The sequence below is a fragment of the Sminthopsis crassicaudata genome, chromosome 6 (genome assembly GCF_048593235.1).
Source record: "Sminthopsis crassicaudata isolate SCR6 chromosome 6, ASM4859323v1, whole genome shotgun sequence".
Taxonomy (NCBI): Eukaryota; Metazoa; Chordata; class Mammalia; order Dasyuromorphia; family Dasyuridae; genus Sminthopsis; species Sminthopsis crassicaudata.
In genome coordinates this window covers 105,727,396-105,733,991 of record NC_133622.1, presented here as the reverse complement: position 1 = coordinate 105,733,991, position 6,596 = coordinate 105,727,396, and the positions used below count along the sequence as shown (strand labels likewise).

At 43.8% G+C, this 6,596-nt stretch overlaps 1 protein-coding gene across 2 annotated transcripts in view; it reads left to right on the top strand.

Moving 5' to 3' along the window:
• Nucleotides 1-1,800: 1,800 nt before the first annotated feature.
• Nucleotides 1,801-6,596, top strand: part of ACSL1 (acyl-CoA synthetase long chain family member 1) — a 93,557-nt gene continuing 88,761 nt past the window's right edge. For both annotated transcript variants that reach the window (XM_074274487.1, XM_074274486.1), the window contains exon 1: nt 1,801-2,034. The gene's annotated coding sequence lies outside the window, so the exon portion shown is untranslated. The remainder of the gene's footprint in view (nt 2,035-6,596) is intronic.

Below are 6,596 nucleotides of genomic sequence, written 5' to 3'. Positions count from 1 at the left end.
CCTCAAGAAAAATAATGTTTAAAAAACTATGCTTCAATCTATATTCAAACACAATTAGTTCTTTCTCTGGGTATGGATTAGCATTTTTCAACAGAGTAGTCTTGGATCATTATATTTGCTTAGAATAGCAAAATCATTCATAGCTGATCATCCCACAACATTGTTATTACTTTGTACACAGTATATTTCACTTTGCATGAGCTCATGGAGAACTTTCCAGGTTTTTCTGAGAGCACCCTGCTCATAATTTCTTATAGAACAATAATATTCCTTCATAACCACATACCACAATTTATTCAGCCATTCCCCAATGGATGGGCAGCCCTTCAATTTCCACTTTTTTGCCTTGAGAAAAGAAGTGCTATAAATATTTTTGTAAATATAGGTCCTTTTCAAGGAATAGATTCTTGCAGAAAGTAGGATTTGAGCTGAGTCTTAAAGACAGCCAGGGAAGTCAGGAAGCAAAGATGAGAAGGTATATGGGATAGTTAGTGAAAAGGCATGGAGCAGGGATAAGGAATCATGGAAAGAAAAGGAAAAAGGGAAGATTGGAATGACAGAAATGGAAAGAGGAAGGGAAAAAAATAAGCATTTATTAAGCACCTATTATGTTCCAGGCACTGTGCTTTACAAAAATTATCTCATTTATGAAGAACTTTGAATGCTAAAATTCTAAATTTGTTCCTGAAGATAAAAGAGATACACTAGAGTTTATGCACATGGTTTTTGGACTTTGGTAAAAGGGCTGCATTTTGAGTTCCAATTTGGGAGCATTGTGTTGTCTGAAGTTTAAAAAAAAAAAAAAAAAAAGTATCTCCCTAATGCCAGATCCCAAAATAAATTGATGGCTAAAAGTAGCAATGGGGAGTAAGCACTGATCACTTCCCAGGTGAATGAAGTGTTTGCCCTTGAACAAAGTAGAGATTGCATTATGCTCTAACTACTGCCTCGAAGTGATCTTTCCAAGGTTGTTTCACGTTCAATGCAGTGCAGACGTACAGTTAGAATCGGTCAAGGCTTGGAGCTGTAAAGGTCACAGTTTCTGTGGCAGGGAGGGAGGGAGGGAGGGAAGGAAGGAAGGAAGGAAGGAAGGAAGGAAGGAAGGAAGGAAGGAAGGAAGGAAGGAAGGAAGGAAGGAAGGAAGGAAGGAAGGAAGGAAGGAAGGAAGGAAGGAAGGAAGGAAGGAAGGAAGGAAGGAAGGAAGGAAGGAAGGAAGGGAGGGAGGGAGGGAGGAAGGGAGGAAGGAAGGAAGGAAGGAAAGAAGGAAGGAAGGAAGGAATCCTTTGGGTCACTGTCTCCTGAGAGCGGTTCCTACGAGCGGACACGCCGTTCACAGCTGCACCAGAGGCTCGGGTGGGGGGAGGGGCCTCCGGGGGGGGCATTAGTGGTGTGGGAGACAGAACAGGTCCTGCTCGGCGCAGTTCCCGGGGACGTAACCGGCGCGTTGGGGCTCCTCACTTGCCAGCAGTTCCGCGGCTTTTTTTGCCTTTGCCTTCCTCTGAGTTATTAAGAAATGTGCCTGGGGGAGGGGGAGCAGATAGCAGGGAGGCTGGGTTGGGGAGGTCAAGTTTACGCAGCGGCAGAACAGAACCGCGCATTTTTTCCCCCTTGACCCGCAAGAGTAAAGGCCGGACGGGGCGGGAGGAGGCTAAAGAGCGGTCAGCTCCTACTCCTCCACCCCAGGGACAGCTACTAGTCCGGCCTCCTCCCGCTGGGGCCTCGGAGTGCGCGCGCGCGCCGCCAGACTGGGTGAGGGAAAGGGGGTGGGGATGCGGTGGGCAGCAGGGGGCGGGGAAGGGGAGGGGTGGGGGAGGGCGCGGCACGCGCACCACGCAGCAGCCTCCCCGGAGCGGCAGCAGCAGCAGCAGCAGCCGCCGCCGCAGCCTCAGCCGCAGCCAACCCAGCAACGTCGGCGGCAGCAGCAGCAGCAGCTTTAGCTGTCTGCGCTTTAAATAGGATCCATCCCAGCGCCTGGGCAAGCAGTGAGGAAGTGTGCTCGCTGCCGGCGGGGCGGGCTCGGCCTGGGACGGCGAGGTGAGTGAGTGAGCGGCGGAGAAGGGGAGGAGGTCCGCTAGCCCGGACCCAGGGTGCGCGGGAGCAGTGGCGGACCGGACTGTGTATGTGTGCGTGTGTGTGTGTGTGTGTGTGTGTGTGTGTGTGTGTGTGTGTGCGTGCTGCATCCGCAGCCTCGGGGCTCGTTACTCCCTTCCCCTCCATCCCTCGGTCTCTAAGGCAGACAAACAACAGCGGGACACACTTGCGCCTTATAACCCCCCTTCCCCGCCTGCCCTGGCTCAGCGCGCCGCTCAGTGCCCGGAGCGGGGCCGCCTGTCTGCCTCGTCCCCTCCGCTCTCCCCCCGCCCGGCGGGCCGCTCGGTGCAGCGCTACAACGCAGCGCCGGCTCCTGCCGACACCGGGGGAGAGGCTCTCGGACGGCGTCTGCGTAGATACTTATCCGGGCTACGCGAGTGTCAGAAGCGGCCCGTGGCTGAGCCGGTGGGCGCTGCCGGCGTAGACGCCTTCTGCCCACCTCACCGGGGCTCAGCGTCTGCTATCACCAGGGAGGAAAGACTAATCCCCCAGCGAGCCCCCTGCCCCTCCCCTTCCCCCCTTTTATCATCCCACAGCAGAATTGCGGGACGTGCTGGAGTTAGGGTGAAGCTGTCATTTTAAAATGCACAATACCTGATTAGGGTTAGGTTATAACAGAAGCCCTTAGCCCTCGGAAACACGGCTTTCTTGGAACACTTCTCGTGGATATTCTAGAAGAGGGTGAAATTTTCACACCGGTTGCCAAACGTAGCTATCCTCTGGATCTCCCAGACGTCCCGGCCCTAGCGAATGCCCCTGGTGAGTGAAGGCACTGTTGAAAAGATTTTTTCTGGAAGTGTGCAGCCACAATAACCTTCCTTGTCAAAGGAGAAGCGAGGGCTGATGGAAAACTTTCTTCATGTGCACGGAGGACTTTGGAGTCAGGACGATTTCAAGTGACTCCGTTTTGTGTCTTTTAAAATTTTACTCTTAAAAAAAAAATCCACTTATCAGTTGTATCCAGTTTTCATAAATGATAGAACCCCAGAATGAGCCTTCAGATTAAATCAGCTGAGGTTGTTAGATCGAGTCTACATCCTTTTACGTGATAGACATTTAAAAACAAAACAAACAAAACTCTTGAGCAGACACTGCACAAGACAGCCAACTGAAATGCTGTCAATTAGAGAACGCTTTTGCACAGCTAGTTGCTGAATCTCTCTTAGCCAAAGAGAAATGAGCACGAACTTTCCCCACACACATACACTTTTTGATTCCAAATGAATCCTACATCAAGAGTTAAGATTTTTCAGATGACAACAGTAAACTTATGGGTTGTTTTTGAAGGTTATTTGTGCTCAGGTTACTTTTGAACATCCTGGCTGCAAAACCATGCTGGCGACATTTTCCATTTACTTAAAATTTAAATTGACAGTTTGGACTGCAAGAAAATTAAAGTAAAATGTACGGCTTTCTCCTAAATTTTTATTCATAGAAATGAATTCCCCCCTCACCTTGCTGCCTGAAGAAAGGGGAGACTTTTTTTTCTATTTGAGCTTGGTTGATGTTTTAAGTTGTCATTTGAATTTCAGGGCAAGAGGTAAACATGAGAACTGTCCACTTCATATCATATCATTCCACCCATGTCTTGGTATTTGCTTCCAGATACAATTTAATAGCAAGCAAAAATGTTTATTTGTTCTTCTTTGAACCATAGGGGTAAGGAGCTTGGCAAGACACATTCTGTTGAGAATCTAGTTCTCCTTTGGTTTTGACAGCTGTGGGACAGCAAAACCCACTCCTTGTCTTGTCTTTTTTTTTTTTTTAATATTTTAATAGTTTTTATTTACCAGATATATGCACGGGTAATTTTACAACATTGACAATTGCCAAACCTTTTGTTCTAATTTTTCCCCTCCTTCCCCCCCCCCCAGATGGCAGGTTGATCAATACATGTTCAATAAATATGTTAAAGCATAAATTAAAAACTATATGTGTGTATACACATGTCCAAACAGTTGTTTTGCTGTACAAAAAGAATTGGACTTTGAAATAGCGTACAATTAGCCCGTGAGGGAAATCCAAAATGCAGGCGGACAAAATTAGAGGGGTTGGGAATTCTATGTAATGGTTCATAATCATCTCCCAGAGTTCTTTCCCTGGGTGTAGCTGGTTCAGTTCATTACTGCTCCATTGGAACTGATTTGGTTCATCTCATTGTTGAAGATGGCCACATCCATCAGAATTTATCATTATATAGTATTGTTGTTGAAGTATGCAACGATCTCCTGGTCCTGCTCATTTCACTCAGCATCAGTTCTTGTAATTGACTTGTCATTTTAATTAAGAAAAAAAAAGTTTGCTAACATATTGTTAAACACATTAAATGTGATGTGTAACAATGTGTTTATGCAATCTAAGTGGGACAATATTAATAATTTATGGGAACTAATGCTAATAATTAGGAATTTAGGGAAAGTGAATCTGTTTAGCAATGTCCAAACCTTGTTAATAATCTCTTTTTTTTTTCTTCTAACGTTGTTAATGTAGAATTAGCCCTTAGAACCTTAATCAGGTATGGTGCATTGCCTTCCAGCATATATAACAGAAGCACTGGGGCTGCCTGCTCATTTGCTTCTAAGAATTAGTAATAATTGTCAGAAACTTTTTTTTAATCAAAATTCTTATGATTGGTGGTCATTGGAAACTTTACTTTCAGAATGATAGCAGTAGTCACATGATAATGAGTATGTATGGGGTAACTTAAGGGCTAGTTACTGAAGGTCACCCCAGATCGGAGGTGGTTTAAAAAAATGCCCTAGAGTTATTTTTCATTGCTACATTGATTGACACACATGACTGGGAAATAATCCAGTCTGTCTGTGGATGGTGCTGAAAGATATGGAGTGAGGAGGGGTAGTTAGCTTAAACATTACCCACCTGCTGCCAGAGTCCTTTCAGAGAGAGAGAAAGACAGACAAACAGACAGATCGAGACCAAGACAGAGATCATTACTATATTCCCCCTAAGGTTACCTTCTATTTACTTAGCATCCATATTGTCTGTATTTGTATATTCTCTCCCTGAATAGAATGTGAACTCATTGAGGGTAGGAACTGTTTTTGCCTTTCTTTGCATCCCCAGCTTTTAATACAAAGATTGGCCTGACTGACTTTAGAGGCCTTCTACAGACTCAGGGAGGGAAGGGTCTATTTGTGTGTCGGTGTATGTATAAAAGTAGGTAGTGACATGAAGAACATTTGACAAACTGTTCTCCATCTGCATCAACAGAGAGAGTTTCCATAGTGGAAATGCTCCTATACTGATAAAATCATAGGCCAATTCCTTTCCAATGGGAAAAAATATATATTTGTAATACATAAAATTTTAAATCACCATATCCAGCTGACAAGATTAATACAGATATCAACCCAAACTTTGGTAACACATATTTCTTATATTCTTACCACTTAATACCATCACAAAATGACTTGCTACACCAATGCCAACAATACAATTTGTGTTGAATAGCTTTTTAGCTTTATGAGTTTTGGGAAACCCCAGGCCTGTGTCATTTACTCTACATTGCTTCATATAAACTGAAAAATGCAAGGGAAAAGTTTGATATTGTGAAATATTTATTAATAGAATAATAGTAGGAGAAGAATAATTTAGGTTTTTGTAGGTAGAGGAAGATTTCTAAACCAATGTTCCTGCAATGTGACCAATCATTCTCAAGGAAACAAATTATGAGGTGAAGAATATCTTATTGTTCCTGCCCAGATCAGAATAGTTTCCAGGAAATAGCATTTTATGTGTTAACTGTCTTGCCCTCCCTCCAACTGTCCCCCTTTCCTTCTTTGAAATTAATATTATCCTGAAGAAGCAGTTGCCTGCTTGGCTTGAGGTACATTTGTCATATCTGCATTTTTCAGTCTTGGCCCCACATTCTAGAAATGGAATTGCATATTTGTGCATACTCTTACCACTTTGTGAATTGGATGTCTTTTAGGCTTAAAATTAAAAAAAAAAAATTTAACTGGCATGTTAATGGGATTTTTAAAAACCCTTTGCCCTAAAGCAATTCTCATTTCAAATCAGTTTCTGCTAGGACCCTTTGTTGATTTTGTTTAGTTACTCAACTTGCTGGGTTGTTTGGTCTGATTACTGAGCCAGGGTAACCCATTAGAGGTTATCTCCTAATCCATAGTCCTTGAGACTATTTAGTTGAACTTTCCTAATGTAGAGCTGTAGCTGAAGTAACTGAAGGTATTTTAAACAGGAAAGTACTAATTGTTTTTTACAGTATTTTTTATTTGGAGAGGGAACTTGGAGAAATGTGATATCTGTCCGTTTGCACATGGTCTTGGTGACTGTTAAAGTTGGCATGCCTTCATGTTGCAGGCTTCCCAGATAAGTAAAAAGCTGATTTCACTGAGCATTAGATATTTTACTGACCAGCTAAGAAGGCAGTCACAATTTAATGACTGAGCCATGCATCTGCTATCAAACTGGAGTCTGCCTTAGCAGACTGAAGCTTGAAAACAGACTGATGGAGAATCATA